This window comes from Polyodon spathula, unplaced genomic scaffold, assembly GCF_017654505.1.
Source record: "Polyodon spathula isolate WHYD16114869_AA unplaced genomic scaffold, ASM1765450v1 scaffolds_2611, whole genome shotgun sequence".
NCBI lineage: Eukaryota > Metazoa > Chordata > Actinopteri > Acipenseriformes > Polyodontidae > Polyodon > Polyodon spathula.
The window spans coordinates 1-13,000 of NW_024474080.1; the positions used below are offsets into that span (position 1 = coordinate 1).

The 13,000-nt window shown below is 40.2% G+C and overlaps 2 non-coding genes across 2 annotated transcripts; one reads left to right on the plus strand and one right to left on the minus strand.

The window, feature by feature from the left end:
• Nucleotides 1–8,985: 8,985 nt before the first annotated feature.
• Nucleotides 8,986–9,058, plus strand: trnav-aac. Its single transcript has one exon. It is a non-coding gene; the product is annotated as a tRNA-Val (tRNA).
• Nucleotides 9,059–9,286: 228 nt separating this feature from the next.
• trnav-cac lies at nt 9,287–9,359 on the minus strand. Its single transcript has one exon. It is a non-coding gene; the product is annotated as a tRNA-Val (tRNA).
• Between the last annotated feature and the right edge of the window lie 3,641 nt (nt 9,360–13,000).

The following is a 13,000-nucleotide window of genomic DNA, read 5'->3' on the forward strand; positions in this document are numbered from 1 at the left end:
TCACCCTCTACAAAGATAACTTTAAATTCCCAGACACCTCCCTTTGAATCATCATAGTTTGTAATCGAGTAGGTGCATTTCTCTGGGTTTGTCGTGACCTTTGTTAATGTCCATTTCTCATTATTATACTGGCATAATGAAATATCTCCAAATCTGTCCCCTGGACATTGTAGTATTATGTCCCCTCCTTTTTGGACATATCTGGGCTCTGGCACTTGATGATTACCAGATATTTTCCATACTTTGTCAAGACCAAACATTTTACCATCCTTTTTCCATGCCTGGAGCCCCAGGCTATCTTGAAATTGTAACTGCACATACTGTCCTTTCTTTATACACTGTGTCTCTGTCACCAATGTCGTTGGTGGGTCCCATCGTGCTTCAGCGAGCAGAGTGAATATGCCAATCAAGGTTGTTAGTTGGTATTTCATAATTCACCTGTGGGGACACAAAAGACCAGGTTTAGTGTATATCCTTGCAGTGCAGTTTGTGCAGTTTGTGTAGGCTCAATGATCTTTTTCTGATATGGCTTACACTGGTCACCGTGGAACCAAAAATATTGTATTGGTCTGCCACGTTTCTGTATTGCCAATTTCAGGTTGGTTTCACCCAACTTATCCATAACCTGATATGGACCTTCCCAATTAGCTTCCCAGGCCCCGCCTTTTAAAAAGTTTTTTAGCATGACCTGGTCTCCAATTTGAAAGGAGATCCTATATGGGGGTTGAGAGGACTGAACTGTGTATTGATGTGCTGCCCCCATCCGGTTAGCAGCATCCAGAAGTTTGTTTTGGAGAGCTAATTGTACCTAATTGGTCATTAGTAACCTTGCTCGTAATAGGGATTGGGACCCCTGTGGGGTGTGCCATCCGCATTGTCCTTCCTGTCATTAGCTCAAATGGGGTATATCCTGTTGTTCACACTGAAGTTGCTCTATTTACCATTAGCACTACGGGCAAAGCTGCAACCCAGTCAGGTGTAGATCTACCTAGATCAGTAGTTGCTTTTAATACAGCCTTCTTGAGACCATCTTTCAATGTGCGATTCATCCGTTCAACCATAGCACTAGCCTCCGGGTGGTAAGGAATGTGGAAGTGTTGTTCTACACCTAACATTTTACATAGGCAGGCCATTACCTCGGACGTAAATGCGGTTCCACGATCACTTTCCAGTCTCTTAGGGAAGCCCCATCTAGTGAAGACCTGTTCACATAGAATCCTGGCTGTCGTAAGAGCATCGACGTGCAGGAAATGCCTCCACCCAGCGTGTAAACATGTCAACTACCACTAGGATATATCTATATCCTCCTTTGGCTGTAGGTAATGGTCCTGTGTGATCAATTTGAATAGATTCCCAGGGCCCATCATTCCAATGTGAGGTACCCATTGGGACCTTGCGGCATGCGGGAGCTGGATTCATTTGTGCGCATATTAAGCACAGCGCAAGGTGATGATCTATATCTGCTTTCATGTCTGGCCACCAGTAGCATCCCTGTAAGAGGTCTAACACTTTTTGTGATGCTGCATGACCACTCACTTGATGCATGTAGATGACTAGATCCTTGCGTAAACAATGAGGTGTCACCCAGGCAAGCTGGGGTGTGGTATGATACAATGTTCCTTCGAATACCAACAATGTGTCCTTGTATTTGTGGTAAGGATGCGGAAGTGTCTGCTGTGCGGTAATGGCGTCCATGACCTCAACCAGTTTAGAATCGAGTGCCTGTGCCTTTTTCAAATCTAACATGGTAGGTGTGGCCGTGGTGACAGGTGATACATGAATAGGATCAGTTGAGGAATCCCATGGGATCCCATCAATGGCTGCCTTCTTGGCTAGCATGTCTACTGTATTATTTGCATCTCCCTGTACCGTTCTGCCTTCTGGTTGATGTGATTTGACTTTACAAATGGCTAGTGTGCCTGGTGTACACTCATAGGCCAGATCCCAGATCTGCAAGAGCTGTGCGTAATGTGTTAGTGGTTTACCGTCGGCTGTACAAAAACCCTGTTTCTGCCACACCGGCAAGTACTCTGTAAGGGAATTGCAAACAAATCCGCTATCTGAATAGATAGTAAGCCTTCCTGTGAACTCCCTTAGTGCTGCTAGTACAGCTATCACTTCTGCTTTTTGTGCAGAGTCTGTGGGTTTACACTTTATCAGTACCTCCTTTCCAATAGCTGGAGCCCAACATGCTGCACCTGTGTGATACAGGCCATTGTCGTAAAAGCGAGAGCCATCGACATATACAGACAAAGAGTCAGCAAGCGGGACTGTCGCAAAAGGACCAGCCTTTGCCTCCAACTGTCGTGTCGTACATTCATGAGCCTCCCCTTCATAGGTGAGCATGTTAGCAAGTGTGTAGGATGCAGAGTGTTTAACTGTGATGTTTTTAGATGCAAGTTCAGTAACCCATCTGCCCCATCATTGGGCTGACACTCCCTTCACCTGCCCTCTAATGAGCAGAGCGACTGGGGTGTGTGGTGTATGTACTATTATTTTCCCAAACTGACAAATGTATTCAGTGTGCGTCACAATCCAATGTACTGCCAAAATTTGTTTTGTACATTGATCATACGATCTTTCTACCGGTGTAAGCATACGTGAGAAGTACCCCACAGGTATACACTTACCATGCACTTCCTGCATGAGTACTGCTGACAAACTAGTGTCTGATGCGGCTGCCTCAATGATGAACGGAAGTGTGGTGTCTGGACTACGCAGAGCTGGTGCCTGTGTTAGTGACGTCTTGAGTGTCATGAAAGCATTCTGTGATGCACTGTTCCAGGTAAGTGTGTCTTCCTTACCTGGGTTTCCCTTTAGATGTTCATATAGAGGTGCAGCTTTCTCACTGTAACCCTCTATAAAGTCCCTACAGAAGCCTATTATACCTAAAAGTGATCGTAAGGCTGTAACTGTGTGTGGGCGGGGCAGATTTTGAATCAACTTAATCTTTTCTGGGTCAGGTATACGTCCTCCAGCTTCCACCTGTACTCCTAAGAAACAAACAGATGATTTCATTAATGCTGCCTTTTTCGGGTTCAGCTTCATGCCGGCCTCCTCCAACAAAGTGAGAACCTCATCAAAGTGCCCGTAATGCTCCTCCCTGGTATCCGTTTGTAGAAGTATGTCATCCACATACTGGATGATGTTATCTGTTTGAGAACAACTTTGCAAAATGTTAGCCATGCATTGACGAAACAGCGTAGGACTATTATTATACCCTTGCGGTAACACAGCCCAAGTAAATTGCCTGTCATTAAAGGTAAAAGCAAACTTGTACTGACTATCTGGGTGTACTCTAATTCCCCAAAATCCATTAGAGACATCCAGTGTAGAGTACACTGTTGCTGTTCCTTTCAATTGTGACATCATGTCTGGTGTGGTGGATACCAATGCTGTAGCACTGGGGGTGTTTTTGTTAAGCTGCCTGTAATCAATAGTTAGACGCCATGAACCATCTGGTTTCTTTACAGGCCATACAGGTGAGTTTACAGTAGAGACACACTCACGTATTACTTTCTGTTTTAACAATGAGTCAATTGTCTGACTAATTGCAACTTCTGCTTCCTTTGGATAGGGATATTGTTTCTGTGGAGGAGGATCAATGCTATTCACAACTACTACCATACCTTTAACATTACCACAATCATGCTTGTGCTGTGCCCACACTTTAATGTGATGCAACAGAATCTCAGCCAGCCGGCTGTCACTAGTATGTAGTAACTTCACAACATCATAATCTTCTGTACCCTTCACAGTAAACACTGAATGCCTATCTGAAATCATGATTGGCATCTTGATGCCCTGGGGATCTCTTGCCCCTTGCCAAATCAAACGATTAGAAAGATCAATAATCAATCAAGCGCGGGCAATCCCGTCAGCACCCAAAATACAAACTTCATGTGTACTGACCATACATAATGGTAAATCAAATTTAATAGTACCCAATTGCAATGTAATTGGAGTGGATATTCTGGCTTTGGTTACACCTCCTCCTACTCCTACAAGCTGAATAGACTTCCCACTGGGTGGTAGGTCTGTATGGTAAGTGAGAGAGCAAGCAGCCCCTGTGTCTATCAGAAATGTGTCTTGACGGCCTCCGGCCAAAACTTTCACACATGGGCGGCCCTCCTTGTCAGCAGTAATAGTACTCACTGCTGCAATAGAGGCCTGACCCCTTCATAGGGAAGATGAAGGTGGGGGTTCCTGTGGGATGTGGGAAGGGTTATGTTGGCCATTGTTTCCTATCTGATTTGAGAAGGTCTGTAACAATTGTCTCAGTTCCTCATAAAAGAGTGTAGGTGCAGTAGGTAATCTCGAGCTATTTACAGCCCTCTGCTTTTGTTGTGGACCCTGCCCCTCAGCACCTCCCCCTCTAGCCCAGCATTGATTAATTGTATGTCCAGCGCGTTTGCAGTTTGCACACATTTTAGACATTTTACATTCCTTTGACACATGGCCCTGCTTACCACAATTAAAACATCCTGACTTAACACCACCCTCGTTGGCAACAATCATAGCAATTTTCTTTTTCTCTATTGGTGCTTTATCTGTTTCAGACTCATTCCAGTCTCTTAAACAATCATGTATGTCTTGCCCTGTACCTTGCGGAACAGGGTCTACTGACAGTGCCCTGCTGTACTGTATCAATAGATGCTTGCATGTAGGAGAGACTAAGTCTTTATATTTGTTGATTACCAACTGCCAAAACGTGACGTTATCATCTGTAATCGCAACTCTTGCTGCAGCTCTCTCTCTGTGGGTATTATACGTCTGCACAAAACTTCGAATGAAGTCAGTAGGATGTTGTCCCTTTTTGGGAACAGCGTCAAGAACCTTACTGAGATCTGGTGCATGTCGATAATTAGCAGCCACACACATTAATCTAACTCTCTCATCATGACCTGGATATTGTGGGTTAGCACCCGGTGGTGTAAATTCAGTTGGTGCAATCATTTCAACTGGTAATACTGAACTCAGGATTCTGCAACAATCCCTGTCAGTGAGATTAAATGTACATTGTATACCACGCAGCTTTTCACACAAAGGTGTAGGATCTGTATTACCATCCCATTTGGGCAACTGTTCTTTCATCAAAGCCAATTCTGACAATGTCAAATCCCTATTGACCTGTTCATCAGCATAAACATATGTAGTTATTCCAGTTTGCTGGTCCAAAGTACCAGTTGTGCGTATCCTACGAGTCATTACAGGAGCTGTTTTGACATACTTGCCTGCAAAATTTACTCTCCCTTTCGGTTCTGTTCTTTCAGTATTGCGCCTCCTTGATTTAACATTTTCTGCAATACTGGACATATAGTCCCCTCTAGTGCCTTCCTTTTGTTTCTGAACCTCCTCAGGTGCTAGAGCAAAATCCTCTAACTCATCTAAGTCCTCCACCTCTTCATCCTATTCACTCTCCTGTCTAGGATCCCAGTCCTCAGGACCATCGCTATCCTCACCATCTGTTTCTTGCTCATTATCAACCAATCCCAATGCTGCAATTCTGCGCTGCAAAACCTTATTATTCTGTCGTTGTTCACATGCTTTTTTACGTACCTCCCTCAACTTTTGTACAATATGTCTGTCTTTGTTTTCTCCAGACACATTCCATAATTCCTTATATGCAATCCGTGCAAATTTTCAAACTTGATTCCAAATTACTTGTCTTTCTCTGACAATCTATCAATCGTTGTTTTTGGGTTGCGTTTTCCTTACACATCTCTAATTGTTGTGTGGCAGCCAATTGCCTTTCAACCATGGAAGCACTTGTAACTGATTCTAATCGCTTAATTTCCTCATGCAAACCTTCATTTTCAACAGATAATTTCTTACAATTTTCCCTTGTAAAATCATATCTTGTTTTCAATTCTTCAATAGTTTGCCTCATGTCTTTTGTATAGGGTCGTCCCTCCTTGTCATGTTTAAAAACATAGTCTATACTCCAGATTCTCCAGTCATCCATTCGATGACTGTCACGATTATTTTTGAACATATTTGGAGTTGATCAGACTCTCAACAAAACACAACACTAACAAAAAATAAAAACACCACTTTTTAGTTTTGTCTTGTTGTTACCAATGTTCCGTGTTTAAAGCTATGCTTAAGGAAGCATAAAATTTTATTTTGATTTATTGCACATTTAATTTACACTTTTGTATGTGCTATTGGGCTTAACTGGAACTTACTGTTTGGTTGTTCCTTATTTGTACCACCTAATGTGGACAGTTAAATAAGAGACTTATCCTATTGCCCCCTTATCGTGACATATAAACCAAACAGTACAAACAAAGACAAAACAAGTGTAACAAATCTTCTCAAAAACAAACATAAAACATAAATCCGAGTAAGCCCGTACCTGTTGAGCAATACAAGTCCGTGTAACTAGTCCAATAAACTCTACTGGCACGTCATAACACTACACGATTTACTCATGACTTTTTTTAGGATTCCAGAGGTCCTCTTTCATACCTAAAGTCCTAATAGTCAATACACTTTTAATTAAGCAGTCTTAACTAATTGTGTCCTCAATGTACATGAATTATCAAGTAGTCAAAAGTCCTCTTTCATACTTTACCCTTGATTCTCACTACATTCTAAAAACTGCATATAAAACAAAAAAACAGTAACTACTCACCAATGTACGTGGTTATATGTTCGATCTGAAGTCCTGATTCAAAGATTCTCCACACCGTCTGAGCTGAAAGTAGAAACAGTCTCCTTCTGTCTGCTTTGTCCTGGTCCTCTTCATGGGATACAGGCTTGCAAAAAAGGTTTCTCCGTAATCAAGTATCAACCCCCCGGTATTTGGAAAAAAAAAGTTTCAGGAAACAGTCCGCAGGTGGCTCGCCAATGAAGTAACTTAAAAAAAAAAAATAGATGGTGAGTAAGTAGATTCAAGAAAATGCACAGAGTCCGTTTCTTCAATCAGTTGCCAGGTTTATTGAAATATGCAGGGAGTCTGGTCCCAGGTACAGGACAAACACAATACTCAACATTACAATGTTTGCATGACATTAAATACCCTTCTGTATAGATGGTCCACCTCCCCTTTCTCTGACACTTAACCAATGGTCAAGGTAATTTAATTTATTGTGTGAGTGTTAATGTGTGTGTGTCTGTGTGTGTAGTCTAGTGTGACAACCTCTGAACTCAGTGCATTCTTCACACTCCTGGAGACAAAAGGTCCATACATCTGCCTTTTGTTATCTCCTTGCGACCCCCTTTGATGCCAGTGGCATTATCTCTTTCGATCTCTCTGAAGTCTTTAGAACCTGTTCCCTTCTAGTCCACAGCATTGTTATCTCGTTAGCTTGCAGTCATTGTTGGGCAAGAGTTTGTAGACGCAGCGTCTCTATCAATGGTTAGCAGTACATGCAATTTGAACCAAACAGTCTGCTATCTGCAATATTAGTCTCTTTTCAGAAAAGAACACCAGTATAGCTCTGCCAGTCCACATGCGTAGCAAACCCCTAATCAATTCTCGATCCATGTTTTCCAACAGTTCTTTCAGCACACGAAAAAAGGGAAAGAGTAAAAATGCTGATTACTACAGCGGCAAAAGACTATCTCTTCCAATTCTGCTCACACTGATTTAAAAAACAAAACAACAAAAAAAAACACAATCTACTTTCATACTTCAGCTAACACTCAGCGTGTGTTCTTCAAGCACACGAAAAAGGGAAAGGACTATCTCTTCCAACTTGGCTCACACTGATTTAAAAAAAACAAATACATAAATAAATAAAAACACACTTGTTTCCCAACCGGGGACCTTTTGCGTGTGAAGCGAACGTGATAACCACTACACTACGGAAACACCTGGAAGAACACTCATCCACTTATCAAAGACAACAAACTAAAAGAATATTGTACTTTGCCGTTTGGGATACATGTAATATAGCGTGTTCATAGGATTTAGAAAGTAGGCTATAAAAATACATCAACAGATTGGGTGATTTCATTCTGATGGCCCATTTCAGATGGTTGTCCAATATAAACATTTTTTTTTTCTTGATGTTTCTGTAATGATGCGCCAATCTCACAAACTACTTAAAGACTCTTGTCGTTCATTAAATAAACTTTGAAACTTTAACCTGTAGTCGTTCGGCTGTTCTAGATTCCTGTTGTCCAGACAAGAAAAGATTAATGAAAAAACAAGCTGTATTTATTGTATTGAAACAGACTTAACATTTTAAGCACTAAGAGGCTGAAGTATTATTTTACTGGTCTGCAGTTCTGAATGGAGGTAGACCTGCATATTGGATTGCAGTGATAACCACTACACTACTGCTGAAATATAAAAGGTCCTTTTATAATATATTAGATTGATATAAAAGGTTGTTTTAAAATATATTTAGATTGTCAGGAGTTAGAGACAACCGTTATATGAGATTAACGAGAGACTTTTATCTTTCATCAAAAAAATGACGCTTCGGGAGTGAGATGCGGAAGGAAGTTTTACCGGAAGTTGCTGTTGGTGCTTATTGTTGCTAGCTTCACATTGCTGAACCGGAGACCTTTTGCGTGTTAAGCGAACGTGATAACCACTACACTACGGAAACCTAACCTAATAAAAAATGAATCAAAAGCTTTCGTAAGAAAAGATACCGGGTATAAGTTTGCTAGAAACTACAAACCCCAGTATAGCTCATCCACACGTCACTAGCAACAAACTGGTACAGAAGCCCTGAAGGGACAAATCAACATTCCTCCCAGACCAGTAACGGAATTACAGGACGATCCCTTTATTGAAATGCTAATGCTGTTATTGTATCCAAACAATATTACAAACATGAAAACAGTTCAATCTTTCAAAGTTATAACACTAATCTAATTACATTATCAACCCGCGACTCCTTAGTATTTTCCGCGGCTGTGTTTTTGAAGTAGCCCAATGCCGCGGGGAAACCGCGGACCCGGCAACTCTGACCAGCGACCTGTATCACTTGCTGTGTTCAGATCTTGAGAGCTGTCTTTCATGTGGTTTCAGTAGTGTAGTGGTTATCACGTTCGCCTAACACGCGAAAGGTCCCCGGTTCGAGACCGGGCGGAAACAAGTTTCTTTGTTTTATCTCTCATAATAGTTGACACATGTTAATAAAGCAGGTTTCCGTACAAGATTTTATTTTTCAATTGTATTTTGTGTAAAACGCAATCTACTTTCGTAGTTCAGCTAACACTCAGCGTGTGTTCTTTCAGCACACGAAAAAGGGAAAGGACTATCTCTTCCAATTCGGCTCACACTGATTTAAAATAAATAAATAAAAAGGAATGAAAGCACACGTGTTTCCGTCCAGTTTCGAACCGGGGACCTTTCGCGTGTGAGGCGAACGTGATAACCACTACACTACGGAAACACCTGGAAGAACAGTCATCCACTTATCAAAGACAACAAACTACAAGAATATTGTACTGTACATTGCAGTTTGCGTGTTTATAGGATTTAGAAAGTAGGCTAAAAAAATACATGTATTTGTAACGGTTATTATTTAAAAAGAAATGACAAGAAACACTACATTACGAAAATCTGCCAATGACGAAATAGAGAGCTATGCTAAGGATATATATTGCTTATTAAACGAAACAACGTGTTTGCCCTGTAGATTGTATAGTGTAAGCGCGTATATGTTCACGTCCATTCCTGTGCTCAAACATGAAGCATTTACATTGCCCCAGATGCTTTGCTCATGCTCCGTTTTAAAATAATAAAAAATAAAAATAATACATGTTAATGTACGACCATGAACAGCTTTTGGGAAGTTTTAAAGGCAGAAATCGCGGATTGTGACATAATAATATTAAACACTTTAAAATAAAATAGTGTTTCCCCGAGGTACCTTCGGGCGGCGAACGTCGCAATCGTACTACACCACATATTCTTTGATGAACAAAAAAGCCTAATTTGTTTTTTGTGTTAGATATTCAAGCTTAAAAGCTGTTAACGAAAAAAAAAAATACAATATACTGTATTATTTTAAACAATCTAGAAAAATGTAAGATCAAATGTAAGATGTAAGATGTAAGATCTGCAGATGCATGACTATATTTGCTGGAACAGTAGGTGCAACTTAAGTATTTTAAGTTTCTGCGACAGTGTCGTTGGGTGTTTTCTGCATCTACTTTGGACTAGACAAAAATTTTCATGCAGGGAGTTCAATGACTTCTGACCTAAAAACAGTGTGGGCCTGTTAAAATGAACTGCTAGATTTTTTAACCTCTGAGCATAACCAAAAAAACACATGGTTTAACAATAAGTTTGCAGTTTGGTAGATGGCGATTTTCTAGGAATTATTTTAACTTCCATTACAGGTGTTATTCAGAAAACAACAAGCATTTCTCTGTTCAAGCACATGAAAATCCATGAATAAGAGGAGGCCGGCCATCTGTGCTTGTCCGGTTCCTAGTAGTTGATTGACCTCTAAATGTTGTCAAGTTGAGTCTTAAAGGGTCCACCTGATTATGCCTCAAGAACACAAATAAGTAGCCCATTCCAAACCCTCACCACTCCCTATGAAAAAGTGTCTCCTTTTTGTCCTAAGTGTATCTCCACTTCATTTTCAACTATGCCCTCTGGTCCTGGTTTCTGTGCTGGCTGTGCTTAAAGCATTGGTTTGGTTTAATTATGTCAACTTCTTTTAAGATTTTAAAGACTTCAATCATGTCTTGTCGGATTCTTCTTTGTTCCAGGCTAAATAGGTTCAGTTCTTCAGCCTCTCTTCATATCTCAGTCCTATAAGTCCTGGGATTAGTCTGGTTGCTCTTTGTTGGACTCTCTCCAGGGCCACAATGTGCCTGTGGTGCTGCGGTGACCAGACTTGGACACAGTATTCCAAGTGCAGTCTCAGCAGTGCATTATACAATATCATCAAAACCTCCTTTGGATTGTACGCTACCCTATTGGCTATATACCCAAGCATGCCGTTTGCTTTTCTGAATGCTTCCCTGCAGTTTCTGACCAGCTCTCTATGTGGTCTCAGTGTTTCTGCATTGCTTGGGTTTGTTAAATACATCATAGTTTAAGACGTAGAAGTGCATTTACAGTTGATGCACTGGTGTTTTCTGTTCCCACTTCCCTGTAACGTACTTTTACATGAAATTTGCCCTGGCTGCATCCTCAAGGAATTTATTAAATCACTATTCCAAGAATCATGTTTTCAAACAGAGATTTAAAGAAAAGAAAAAAACACCGCACACAACTATATTACAAGGACTCATATCTTAAGCAAGGACTTAAGGTTCCGAGCTGAAAAAATATTTGTCACATGGGCAAAATGTGACTTGTGTACAGACCAGGCAAGTTTCATGAACGTGGCCTCATGGCCTGGACAACACAATACCACTGTTCAAAAGGATCTCATTGTAACCTGAACACAACCCATAATACACAACCACACACACACACACACACATTAAATTCCACAATCACATTTTATTAAGACAGGTTAAAATCAGAACACAATGCATATAATGAGGATGGTTCAGTAACCCATATCAAACCTCCCCCACAAGAAAGATATGCCAAAAAAGTCTACACAGTGCTCATAATTAATATTGCAATGAGTTCCGGTGCCGGTATAGTCCCACAATCATACTGGCTTATTGCATAATTATAAATTTCATACTTTAGCTAACACTCAGCCTGTGTTCTTTCAGCACACGAAAAAAGGGAAAGAGTAAAAATGCTGATTACTACAGCGGCAAAAGACTATCTCTTCCAATTCTGCTCACACTGATTTAAAAAACAAAACAACAAAAAAAAAAAGATCTACTTTCATACTCAGCTAACACTCAGCGTGTGTTCTTCAAGCACACGAAAAAGGGAAAGGACTATCTCTTCCAACTTGGCTCACACTGATTTATATAAATAAATAAATAAATGAAAACACACTTGTTTCCCAACCGGGGACCTTTTGCGTGTGAAGCGAACGTGATAACCACTACACTACGGAAACACCTGGAAGAACAGTCATCCACTTATCAAAGACAACAAACTACAAGAATATTGTACTGTACATTGCAGTTTGCGTGTTTATAGGATTTAGAAAGTAGGCTAAAAAAATACATGTATTTGTAACGTTTATTATTTAAAAAGAAATGACAAGAAACACTACATTACGAAAATCTGCCAATGACGAAATAGAGAGCTATGCTAAGGATATATACTGCTTATTAAACGAAACAACGTGTTTGCCCTGTAGATTGTGTAGTGTAAGCGCGTATAACAGTTCTAGATACTGTGATGTATTTATTTATTTATTTATTTATTTATTTGCGTCTGTGATCTTTATTTGTTTTTGTCCATCTTCATTTGCAAGGGAACTGTGACATTAGGGCCTTATCGAGTACTATATTCTGCAATTTTGAAGGCTGACTTTGGATATTGTTGTTGTTTTTAAATCTTTTGGTTTTGCCTTTTAAATTTTAACAGTTCTGTGCATGGATAACATTTAGATTTCATTTTGCTGTTAGGTCGTTAATGGGAAATTTTTCATACTGCTACAATACTTAACCTGATTTAAAAGTATGCACTGTATTGCAGTTAATGTGTCATCTCTACAGTTTAGGCAAGTGATATTTTCAGAATAATATCGTTGTGAATTAATTTAAAAATTGAAACTTATTCTGTTGAAAATATAGTAGTGTACCAACAAAACCAATACAGTACATCTAAATGAAGGTCTACTTATTTTAAAACACAGTACTTTGTATTTATTTTTTGTTTCCTGAAAAACGGACAAGGGTTGGAACGGACCAAAATGAAATAATCAGATATGCGTCACACGCATTTAACCGTCACTGAAGTCAAAATTTTATAGTGTCGGATATGCCAGTGTTGACTGTATAATTCATATATCCTCAATATAATTATTTTCATATGAGCGTGTGTGTTTGTGTGTTGCTCTGAGTTTGCTCTGCTGAGCTCTGGTCTTTTATGGGACATGAGAATGCATGAAATCAAAGAGGAGAGTGTTTGTTTGTAGAGGCTTCATTGGAGGCC